Source organism: Perissodus microlepis, chromosome 7 (genome assembly GCF_051167445.1).
Source record: "Perissodus microlepis isolate ML-2025 ecotype Zambia chromosome 7, ASM5116744v1, whole genome shotgun sequence".
In the NCBI taxonomy this organism is placed as follows: domain Eukaryota; kingdom Metazoa; phylum Chordata; class Actinopteri; order Cichliformes; family Cichlidae; genus Perissodus; species Perissodus microlepis.
This window is the reverse complement of record NC_140467.1, coordinates 16418034-16431624: the sequence shown is the minus strand read 5'-3', so window position 1 is coordinate 16431624 and position 13591 is coordinate 16418034.

Below are 13591 nucleotides of genomic sequence, written 5' to 3'. Positions count from 1 at the left end.
AAAAAGTTATGAGCTGTCTTGCTGCAGAGAAAGTGGAGTCGGTCGTCCTTGAAATGCTACCAGGATAGGCAGCTGGCAGGATGAATGATGCTCTGCCTCTGTGCTCAAGTGCAGACATAGGCTTTAAGCAACCATGAGCCACTAATAAGAGAAAATTTATCAACACACAATAAAGTGGACTTGTTAGGGAGAGTTTACCTTTAGCGTTGGAATAGCTCAACTCAATATTTGTTAACAAATACGCTTTAAAAATTCAGTCTTTGTTATAAACTGGTGACAAAATCCTGATCAGACACAGTTACATACATGCATACAATACACACTACTGCTCAAAAGTTTGGGGTCAGTCAGAAAAGTTCTTGATTTTAATGTCAAATTTACTTTTATTGTTGAAGTTTATCAGTAACATTTTTTCACAGATAGTTTTGATCAAATCATTCATTGTAAATTACTTCTGATGTTTACGGAAATATCTACACAGCTATGCAGAAACCCACTTTTACTAACAATCACTCCTGTATATTGTAATCTTAGATTGTGATTCTTTATCCAAGTTTATCAGATCAGATGGATAATATATGAGTAGAAAAACCTTTCTACAAAGAATAAGCCATTCCAGATGAAAATAGCAGAGCTCAGGTTTTCTGCAACTGCATTTCAGAAACTGAAAAACATTGTTGTCATCAAAGGAAGCATTACATTTAGAAAGTTTGGGGTCCTGAGCAATGACTTTTTGGGTTCAAGAGGATGAAAACCTGTTGGAGCGTGTGCTAATGTCTATAGAAAAAGGTTTTATACAACTGGATGTGTGACTCTCTTTTCAGGACAGAACAAATTTGATCTAATCATATTAGAAATGTTGTGTTTCACACACAGATGTTGCTATGTTTACTATTTTTGGAACGAGTATAATATTTTGTAGAAGGATAAGGGTTTTTATGTATGAAACTTGGAACACAAACTGAAGATTTCTTACACTGTGGTGTGTAACTCCCTTTAAACATCAGTGCAAACTGGGTCCAGTTATGTATTGGTGCATGCTCAATCATCCAAGTGACTAAATCCCAAAAGGTTGATTCTGTTAGATAAGAAAAGATAAGATAAGATAAGATAAGATAAGATAAGATAAGATAAGACTTTATTGAACCCACAGCGGTGAAATTTTGCGTTACCTCAGCTCAGGTACAGATAGCAGAAGGAAAATACAAAAAATACAAATAAATACAAACAAATATAAAATAAGTAAGATAATACACTATATACACAGAGTTTATCTGGACGTAGCGTTTTCGGTGTCATCCAAGTGACTTCTTCGGCCTGAGTGACTGAAGAAATCACTTGGATGAGTGACGAAACGTTTCTCCCATTGGAAACGCTACATCCAGATGGGTCCAGTTAGATTAGGAAAAGAAAATCTGATGATTCAGACACTATTGATGCAAAACTGATTCTTTCTTCCATCACTGTAGTTGTTTTAATCTGTGCTAATATCTTTGTAAAAAGGTTTTTTGACTGAGAAGTTGGGCTGTACACATGAAAAACTAACATTAGATAAGATAATGTACTGCTGTAACACAGGAGGTATTACTGCTGAAAATGGGCCTCTGTGCACCTGTGTAGATATTACATTCAAACTCATTCATGATTTATGATCAATGTTACTGTTAAACATTTACATTTCTTGACATAATTAGGAGCGACTAAACATCAAACCAAATTTGACTGTATTTAGAAAACAAGATGTTTCCGATTCTCCTCAAACTTTTGAGCTGTATGGTTTTTGATGACAGCAGATGGTATCAGAGTATCAGGACAGGGAGAGACTGTTAAAAAGTTATGAGCTGTCTTGCTGCAGAGAAAGTGGAGTCGGTCGTCCTTGAAATGCTACCAGGATAGGCAGCTTGCAGGATGAATGATGCTCTGCCTCTGTGCTCAAGTGCAGACATAGGCTTTAAGCAACCATGAGCCACTAATAAGAGAAAATTTATCAACACACAATAAAGTGGACTTGTTAGGGAGAGTTTACCTTTAGCGTTGGAATAGCTCAACTCAATATTTGTTAACAAATACGCTTTAAAAATTCAGTCTTTGTTATAAACTGGTGACAAAATCCTGATCAGACACAGTTACATACATGCATACAATACACACTACTGCTCAAAAGTTTGGGGTCAGTCAGAAAAGTTCTTGATTTTAATGTCAAATTTACTTTTATTGTTGAAGTTTATCAGTAACATTTTTTCACAGATAGTTTTGATCAAATCATTCATTGTAAATGACTTCTGATGTTTACGGAAATATCTACACAGGTATGCAGAAACCCACTTTTACTAACAATCACTCCTGTATATTGTAATCTTAGATTGTGATTCTTTATCCAAGTTTATCAGATCAGATGGATAATATATGAGTAGAAAAACCTTTCTACAAAGAATAAGCCATTCCAGATGAAAATAGCAGAGCTCAGGTTTTCTGCAACTGCATTTCAGAAACTGAAAAACATTGTTGTCATCAAAGGAAGCATTACATTTAGAAAGGGTCCTGAGCAATGACTTTTTGGGTTCAAGAGGATGAAAACCTGTTGGAGTGTGTGCTAATGTTTATAGAAAAAGGTTTTATACAACTGGATGTGTGACTCTCTTTTCAGGACAGAACAAATTTGATCTAATCATATTAGAAATGTTGTGTTTCACACACAGATGTTGCTATGTTTACTATTTTTGGAACGAGTATAATATTTTGTAGAAGGATAAGGGTTTTTATGTATGAAACTTGGAACACAAACTGAAGATTTCTTACACTGTGGTGTGTAACTCCCTTTAAACATCAGTGCAAACTGGGTCCAGTTATGTATTGGTGAATGCTCAATCATCCAGGTAACTAAATCCCAAAAGGTTGATTCTGTTAGATAAGAAAAGATAAGATAAGATAAGATAAGATAAGACTTTATTGAACCCACAGCGGTGAAATTTTGCGTTACCTCAGCTCAGGTACAGATAGCAGAAGGAAAATACAAAAAATACAAATAAATACAAACAAATATAAAATAAGTATGATAATACACTATATACACAGAGTTTATCTGGACGTAGCGTTTTCAGTGTCATCCAAGTGACTTCTTCGGCCTGAGTGACTGAAGAAGTCACTTGGATGAGTGACGAAACGTTTCTCCCATTGGAAACGCTACATCCAGATGGGTCCAGTTAGATTAGGAAAAGAAAATCTGATGATTCAGACACTATTGATGCAAAACTGATTCTTTCTTTCATTACTGTAGTTGTTTTAATCTGTGCTAATATCTTTGTAAAAAGGTTTTTTGACTGAGAAGTTGGGCTGTACACATGAAAAACTAACATTAGATAAGATAATGTACTGCTGTTACACAGGAGGTATTACTGCTGAAAATGGGACTCTGTGCACCTGTGTAGATATTACATTCAAACTCATTCATGATTTATGATCAATGTTACTGTTAAACATTTACATTTCTTGACATAATTAGGAGCGACTAAACATCAAACCAAATTTGACTGTATTTAGAAAACAAGATGTTTCCGATTCTCCTCAAACTTTTGAGCTGTATGGTTTTTGATGACAGCAGATGGTATCAGAGTATCAGGACAGGGAGAGACTGTTAAAAAGTTATGAGCTGTCTTGCTGCAGAGAAAGTGGAGTCGGTCGTCCTTGAAATGCTACCAGGATAGGCAGCTGGCAGGATGAATGATGCTCTGCCTCTGTGCTCAAGTGCAGACATAGGCTTTAAGCAACCATGAGCCACTAATAAGAGAAAATTTATCAACACACAATAAAGTGGACTTGTTAGCGAGAGTTTACCTTTAGCGTTGGAATAGCTCAACTCAATATTTGTTAACAAATACGCTTTAAAAATTCAGTCTTTGTTATAAACTGGTGACAAAATCCTGATCAGACACAGTTACATACATGCATACAATACACACTACTGCTCAAAAGTTTGGGGTCAGTCAGAAAAGTTCTTGATTTTAATGTCAAATTTACTTTTATTGTTGAAGTTTATCAGTAACATTTTTTCACAGATAGTTTTGATCACATCATTCATTGTAAATGACTTCTGATGTTTACGGAAATATCTACACAGGTATGCAGAAACCCACTTTTACTAACAATCACTCCTGTATATTGTAATCTTAGATTGTGATTCTTTATCCAAGTTTATCAGATCAGATGGATAATATATGAGTAGAAAAACCTTTCTACAAAGAATAAGCCATTCCAGATGAAAATAGCAGAGCTCAGGTTTTCTGCAACTGCATTTCAGAAACTGAAAAACATTGTTGTCATCAAAGGAAGCATTACATTTAGAAAGTTTGGGGTCCTGAGCAATGACTTTTTGGGTTCAAGAGGATGAAAACCTGTTGGAGTGTGTGCTAATGTCTGTAGAAAAAGGTTTTATACAACTGGATGTGTGACTCTCTTTTCAGGACAGAACAAATTTGATCTAATCATATTAGAAATGTTGTGTTTCACACACAGATGTTGCTATGTTTACTATTTTTGGAACGAGTATAATATTTTGTAGAAGGATAAGGGTTTTTATGTATGAAACTTGGAACACAAACTGAAGATTTCTTACACTGTGGTGTGTAACTCCCTTTGAACAAAAGTGCAAACTGGGTCCGGTTATGTATTGGTGCATGCTCAATCATCCAGGTGACTAAATCCGAAAAGGTTGATTCTGTTAGATAAGAAAAGATAAGATAAGATAAGATAAGATAAGATAAGACTTTATTGAACCCACAACGGTGAAATTTTGCGTTACCTCAGCTCAGGTACAGATAGCAGAAAGAAAGTACAAAAAATACAAATAAATACAAACAAATATAAAATAAGTAAGATAATACACTATATACACAGAGTTTATCTGGACGTAGCGTTTTCAGTGTCATCCAAGTGACTTCTTCGGCCTGAGTGACTGAAGAAGTCACTTGGATGAGTGACGAAACGTTTCTCCCATTGGAAACGCTACATCCAGATGGGTCCAGTTAGATTAGGAAGAGAAAATCTGATGATTCAGACACTATTGATGCAAAACTGATTCTTTCTTTCATCACTGTAGTTGTTTTAATCTGTGCTAATATCTTTGTAAAAAGGTTTTTTGACTGAGAAGTTGGGCTGTACACATGAAAAACTAACATTAGATAAGATAATGTACCGCTGTAACACAGGAGGTATTACTGCTGAAAATGGGCCTCTGTGCACCTGTGTAGATATTCCATTCAAACTCATTCGTGATTTATGATCAATGTTACTGTTAAACATTTACATTTCTTGACATAATTAGGAGCGACTAAACATCAAACCAAATTTGACTGTATTTAGAAAACAAGATGTTTCCGATTCTCCTCAAACTTTTGAGCTGTATGGTTTTTGATGACAGCAGACGTATCAGAGTATCAGGACAGGGAGAGACTGTTAAAAAGTTATGAGCTGTCTTGCTGCAGAGAAAGTGGAGTCGGTCGTCCTTGAAATGCTACCAGGATAGGCAGCTGGCAGGATGAATGATGCTCTGCCTCTGTGCTCAAGTGCAGACATAGGCTTTAAGCAACCATGAGCCACTAATAAGAGAAAATTTATCAACACACAATAAAGTGGACTTGTTAGGGAGAGTTTACCTTTAGCGTTGGAATAGCTCAACTCAATATTTGTTAACAAATACGCTTTAAAAATTCAGTCTTTGTTATAAACTGGTGACAAAATCCTGATCAGACACAGTTACATACATGCATACAATACACACTACTGCTCAAAAGTTTGGGGTCAGTCAGAAAAGTTCTTGATTTTAATGTCAAATTTACTTTTATTGTTGAAGTTTATCAGTAACATTTTTTCACAGATAGTTTTGATCAAATCATTCATTGTAAATGACTTCTGATGTTTACGGAAATATCTACACAGCTATGCAGAAACCCACTTTTACTAACAATCACTCCTGTATATTGTAATCTTAGATTGTGATTCTTTATCCAAGTTTATCAGATCAGATGGATAATATATGAGTAGAAAAACCTTTCTACAAAGAATAAGCCATTCCAGATGAAAATAGCAGAGCTCAGGTTTTCTGCAACTGCATTTCAGAAACTGAAAAACATTGTTGTCATCAAAGGAAGCATTACATTTAGAAAGTTTGGGGTCCTGAGCAATGACTTTTTGGGTTCAAGAGGATGAAAACCTGTTGGAGCGTGTGCTAATGTCTATAGAAAAAGGTTTTATACAACTGGATGTGTGACTCTCTTTTCAGGACAGAACAAATTTGATCTAATCATATTAGAAATGTTGTGTTTCACACACAGATGTTGCTATGTTTACTATTTTTGGAACGAGTATAATATTTTGTAGAAGGATAAGGGTTTTTATGTATGAAACTTGGAACACAAACTGAAGATTTCTTACACTGTGGTGTGTAACTCCCTTTGAACAAAAGTGCAAACTGGGTCCAGTTATGTATTGGTGCATGCTCAATCATCCAGGTGACTAAATCCGAAAAGGTTGATTCTGTTAGATAAGAAAAGATAAGATAAGATAAGATAAGATAAGATAAGATAAGATAAGATAAGACTTTATTGAACCCACAACAGTGAAATTTTGCGTTACCTCAGCTCAGGTACAGATAGCAGAAAGAAAGTACAAAAAATACAAATAAATACAAACAAATATAAAATAAGTAAGATAATACACTATATACACAGAGTTTATCTGGACGTAGCGTTTTCAGTGTCATCCAAGTGACTTCTTCGGCCTGAGTGACTGAAGAAGTCACTTGGATGAGTGACGAAACGTTTCTCCCATTGGAAACGCTACATCCAGATGGGTCCAGTTAGATTAGGAAGAGAAAATCTGATGATTCAGACACTATTGATGCAAAACTGATTCTTTCTTTCATCACTGTAGTTGTTTTAATCTGTGCTAATATCTTTGTAAAAAGGTTTTTTGACTGAGAAGTTGGGCTGTACACATGAAAAACTAACATTAGATAAGATAATGTACTGCTGTAACACAGGAGGTATTACTGCTGAAAATGGGCCTCTGTGCACCTGTGTAGATATTACATTCAAACTCATTCATGATTTATGATCAATGTTACTGTTAAACATTTACATTTCTTGACATAATTAGGAGCGACTAAACATCAAACCAAATTTGACTGTATTTAGAAAACAAGATGTTTCCGATTCTCCTCAAACTTTTGAGCTGTATGGTTTTTGATGACAGCAGATGGTATCAGAGTATCAGGACAGGGAGAGACTGTTAAAAAGTTATGAGCTGTCTTGCTGCAGAGAAAGTGGAGTCGGTTGTCCTTGAAATGCTACCAGGATAGGCAGCTTGCAGGATGAATGATGCTCTGCCTCTGTGCTCAAGTGCAGACATAGGCTTTAAGCAACCATGAGCCACTAATAAGAGAAAATTTATCAACACACAATAAAGTGGACTTGTTAGGGAGAGTTTACCTTTAGCGTTGGAATAGCTCAACTCAATATTTGTTAACAAATACGCTTTAAAAATTCAGTCTTTGTTATAAACTGGTGACAAAATCCTGATCAGACACAGTTACATACATGCATACAATACACACTACTGCTCAAAAGTTTGGGGTCAGTCAGAAAAGTTCTTGATTTTAATGTCAAATTTACTTTTATTGTTGAAGTTTATCAGTAACATTTTTTCACAGATAGTTTTGATCAAATCATTCATTGTAAATGACTTCTGATGTTTACGGAAATATCTACACAGGTATGCAGAAACCCACTTTTACTAACAATCACTCCTGTATATTGTAATCTTAGATTGTGATTCTTTATCCAAGTTTATCAGATCAGATGGATAATATATGAGTAGAAAAACCTTTCTACAAAGAATAAGCCATTCCAGATGAAAATAGCAGAGCTCAGGTTTTCTGCAACTGCATTTCAGAAACTGAAAAACATTGTTGTCATCAAAGGAAGCATTACATTTAGAAAGTTTGGGGTCCTGAGCAATGACTTTTTGGGTTCAAGAGGATGAAAACCTGTTGGAGCGTGTGCTAATGTCTATAGAAAAAGGTTTTATACAACTGGATGTGTCACTCTCTTTTCAGGACAGAACAAATTTGATCTAATCATATTAGAAATGTTGTGTTTCACACACAGATGTTGCTATGTTTACTATTTTTGGAACGAGTATAATATTTTGTAGAAGGATAAGGGTTTTTATGTATGAAACTTGGAACACAAACTGAAGATTTCTTACACTGTGGTGTGTAACTCCCTTTAAACATCAGTGCAAACTGGGTCCAGTTATGTATTGGTGCATGCTCAATCATCCAGGTGACTAAATCCCAAAAGGTTGATTCTGTTAGATAAGAAAAGATAAGATAAGATAAGATAAGACTTTATTGAACCCACAGCGGTGAAATTTTGCGTTACCTCAGCTCAGGTACAGATAGCAGAAGGAAAATACAAAAAATACAAATAAATACAAACAAATATAAAATAAGTAAGATAATACACTATATACACAGAGTTTATCTGGACGTAGCGTTTTCAGTGTCATACAAGTGACTTCTTCGGCCTGAGTGACTGACAAAGTCACTTGGATGAGTGACGAAACGTTTCTCCCATTGGAAACGCTACATCCAGATGGGTCCAGTTAGATTAGGAAGAGAAAATCTGATGATTCAGACACTATTGATGCAAAACTGACTCTTTCATCACTGTAGTTGTTTTAATCTGTGCTAATATCTTTGTAAAAAGGTTTTTTGACTGAGAAGTTGGGCTGTACACATGAAAAACTAACATTAGATAAGATAATGTACCGCTGTAACACAGGAGGTATTACTGCTGAAAATGGGCCTCTGTGCACCTGTGTAGATATTCCATTCAAACTCATTCGTGATTTATGATCAATGTTACTGTTAAACATTTACATTTCTTGACATAATTAGGAGCGACTAAACATCAAACCAAATTTGACTGTATTTAGAAAACAAGATGTTTCCGATTCTCCTCAAACTTTTGAGCTGTATGGTTTTTGATGACAGCAGACGTATCAGAGTATCAGGACAGGGAGAGACTGTTAAAAAGTTATGAGCTGTCTTGCTGCAGAGAAAGTGGAGTCGGTCGTCCTTGAAATGCTACCAGGATAGGCAGCTGGCAGGATGAATGATGCTCTGCCTCTGTGCTCAAGTGCAGACATAGGCTTTAAGCAACCATGAGCCACTAATAAGAGAAAATTTATCAACACACAATAAAGTGGACTTGTTAGGGAGAGTTTACCTTTAGCGTTGGAATAGCTCAACTCAATATTTGTTAACAAATACGCTTTAAAAATTCAGTCTTTGTTATAAACTGGTGACAAAATCCTGATCAGACACAGTTACATACATGCATACAATACACACTACTGCTCAAAAGTTTGGGGTCAGTCAGAAAAGTTCTTGATTTTAATGTCAAATTTACTTTTATTGTTGAAGTTTATCAGTAACATTTTTTCACAGATAGTTTTGATCAAATCATTCATTGTAAATGACTTCTGATGTTTACGGAAATATCTACACAGGTATGCAGAAACCCACTTTTACTAACAATCACTCCTGTATATTGTAATCTTAGATTGTGATTCTTTATCCAAGTTTATCAGATCAGATGGATAATATATGAGTAGAAAAACCTTTCTACAAAGAATAAGCCATTCCAGATGAAAATAGCAGAGCTCAGGTTTTCTGCAACTGCATTTCAGAAACTGAAAAACATTGTTGTCATCAAAGGAAGCATTACATTTAGAAAGTTTGGGGTCCTGAGCAATGACTTTTTGGGTTCAAGAGGATGAAAACCTGTTGGAGCGTGTGCTAATGTCTATAGAAAAAGGTTTTATACAACTGGATGTGTCACTCTCTTTTCAGGACAGAACAAATTTGATCTAATCATATTAGAAATGTTGTGTTTCACACACAGATGTTGCTATGTTTACTATTTTTGGAACGAGTATAATATTTTGTAGAAGGATAAGGGTTTTTATGTATGAAACTTGGAACACAAACTGAAGATTTCTTACACTGTGGTGTGTAACTCCCTTTGAACAAAAGTGCAAACTGGGTCCAGTTATGTATTGGTGCATGCTCAATCATCCAGGTGACTAAATCCGAAAAGGTTGATTCTGTTAGATAAGAAAAGATAAGATAAGATAAGATAAGATAAGATAAGATAAGATAAGACTTTATTGAACCCACAACGGTGAAATTTTGCGTTACCTCAGCTCAGGTACAGATAGCAGAAAGAAAGTACAAAAAATACAAATAAATACAAACAAATATAAAATAAGTAAGATAATACACTATATACACAGAGTTTATCTGGACGTAGCGTTTTCAGTGTCATCCAAGTGACTTCTTCGGCCTGAGTGACTGAAGAAGTCACTTGGATGAGTGACGAAACGTTTCTCCCATTGGAAACGCTACATCCAGATGGGTCCAGTTAGATTAGGAAGAGAAAATCTGATGATTCAGACACTATTGATGCAAAACTGATTCTTTCTTTCATCACTGTAGTTGTTTTAATCTGTGCTAATATCTTTGTAAAAAGGTTTTTTGACTGAGAAGTTGGGCTGTACACATGAAAAACTAACATTAGATAAGATAATGTACTGCTGTAACACAGGAGGTATTACTGCTGAAAATGGGCCTCTGTGCACCTGTGTAGATATTACATTCAAACTCATTCATGATTTATGATCAATGTTACTGTTAAACATTTACATTTCTTGACATAATTAGGAGCGACTAAACATCAAACCAAATTTGACTGTATTTAGAAAACAAGATGTTTCCGATTCTCCTCAAACTTTTGAGCTGTATGGTTTTTGATGACAGCAGATGGTATCAGAGTATCAGGACAGGGAGAGACTGTTAAAAAGTTATGAGCTGTCTTGCTGCAGAGAAAGTGGAGTCGGTTGTCCTTGAAATGCTACCAGGATAGGCAGCTTGCAGGATGAATGATGCTCTGCCTCTGTGCTCAAGTGCAGACATAGGCTTTAAGCAACCATGAGCCACTAATAAGAGAAAATTTATCAACACACAATAAAGTGGACTTGTTAGGGAGAGTTTACCTTTAGCGTTGGAATAGCTCAACTCAATATTTGTTAACAAATACGCTTTAAAAATTCAGTCTTTGTTATAAACTGGTGACAAAATCCTGATCAGACACAGTTACATACATGCATACAATACACACTACTGCTCAAAAGTTTGGGGTCAGTCAGAAAAGTTCTTGATTTTAATGTCAAATTTACTTTTATTGTTGAAGTTTATCAGTAACATTTTTTCACAGATAGTTTTGATCAAATCATTCATTGTAAATTACTTCTGATGTTTACGGAAATATCTACGCAGCTATGCAGAAACCCACTTTTACTAACAATCACTCCTGTATATTGTAATCTTAGATTGTGATTCTTTATCCAAGTTTATCAGATCAGATGGATAATATATGAGTAGAAAAACCTTTCTACAAAGAATAAGCCATTCCAGATGAAAATAGCAGAGCTCAGGTTTTCTGCAACTGCATTTCAGAAACTGAAAAACATTGTTGTCATCAAAGGAAGCATTACATTTAGAAAGTTTGGGGTCCTGAGCAATGACTTTTTGGGTTCAAGAGGATGAAAACCTGTTGGAGCGTGTGCTAATGTCTATAGAAAAAGGTTTTATACAACTGGATGTGTCACTCTCTTTTCAGGACAGAACAAATTTGATCTAATCATATTAGAAATGTTGTGTTTCACACACAGATGTTGCTATGTTTACTATTTTTGGAACGAGTATAATATTTTGTAGAAGGATAAGGGTTTTTATGTATGAAACTTGGAACACAAACTGAAGATTTCTTACACTGTGGTGTGTAACTCCCTTTGAACAAAAGTGCAAACTGGGTCCAGTTATGTATTGGTGCATGCTCAATCATCCAGGTGACTAAATCCGAAAAGGTTGATTCTGTTAGATAAGAAAAGATAAGATAAGATAAGATAAGATAAGATAAGATAAGATAAGATAAGACTTTATTGAACCCACAACGGTGAAATTTTGCGTTACCTCAGCTCAGGTACAGATAGCAGAAAGAAAGTACAAAAAATACAAATAAATACAAACAAATATAAAATAAGTAAGATAATACACTATATACACAGAGTTTATCTGGACGTAGCGTTTTCAGTGTCATCCAAGTGACTTCTTCGGCCTGAGTGACTGAAGAAGTCACTTGGATGAGTGACGAAACGTTTCTCCCATTGGAAACGCTACATCCAGATGGGTCCAGTTAGATTAGGAAGAGAAAATCTGATGATTCAGACACTATTGATGCAAAACTGATTCTTTCTTTCATCACTGTAGTTGTTTTAATCTGTGCTAATATCTTTGTAAAAAGGTTTTTTGACTGAGAAGTTGGGCTGTACACATGAAAAACTAACATTAGATAAGATAATGTACTGCTGTAACACAGGAGGTATTACTGCTGAAAATGGGCCTCTGTGCACCTGTGTAGATATTACATTCAAACTCATTCATGATTTATGATCAATGTTACTGTTAAACATTTACATTTCTTGACATAATTAGGAGCGACTAAACATCAAACCAAATTTGACTGTATTTAGAAAACAAGATGTTTCCGATTCTCCTCAAACTTTTGAGCTGTATGGTTTTTGATGACAGCAGATGGTATCAGAGTATCAGGACAGGGAGAGACTGTTAAAAAGTTATGAGCTGTCTTGCTGCAGAGAAAGTGGAGTCGGTTGTCCTTGAAATGCTACCAGGATAGGCAGCTGGCAGGATGAATGATGCTCTGCCTCTGTGCTCAAGTGCAGACATAGGCTTTAAGCAACCATGAGCCACTAATAAGAGAAAATTTATCAACACACAATAAAGTGGACTTGTTAGGGAGAGTTTACCTTTAGCGTTGGAATAGCTCAACTCAATATTTGTTAACAAATACGCTTTAAAAATTCAGTCTTTGTTATAAACTGGTGACAAAATCCTGATCAGACACAGTTACATACATGCATACAATACACACTACTGCTCAAAAGTTTGGGGTCAGTCAGAAAAGTTCTTGATTTTAATGTCAAATTTACTTTTATTGTTGAAGTTTATCAGTAACATTTTTTCACAGATAGTTTTGATCAAATCATTCATTGTAAATTACTTCTGATGTTTACGGAAATATCTACGCAGCTATGCAGAAACCCACTTTTACTAACAATCACTCCTGTATATTGTAATCTTAGATTGTGATTCTTTATCCAAGTTTATCAGATCAGATGGATAATATATGAGTAGAAAAACCTTTCTACAAAGAATAAGCCATTCCAGATGAAAATAGCAGAGCTCAGGTTTTCTGCAACTGCATTTCAGAAACTGAAAAACATTGTTGTCATCAAAGGAAGCATTACATTTAGAAAGTTTGGGGTCCTGAGCAATGACTTTTTGGGTTCAAGAGGATGAAAACCTGTTGGAGTGTGTGCTAATGTCTATAGAAAAAGGTTTTATACAACTGGATGTGTGACTCTCTTTTCAGGACAGAACAAATTTGAT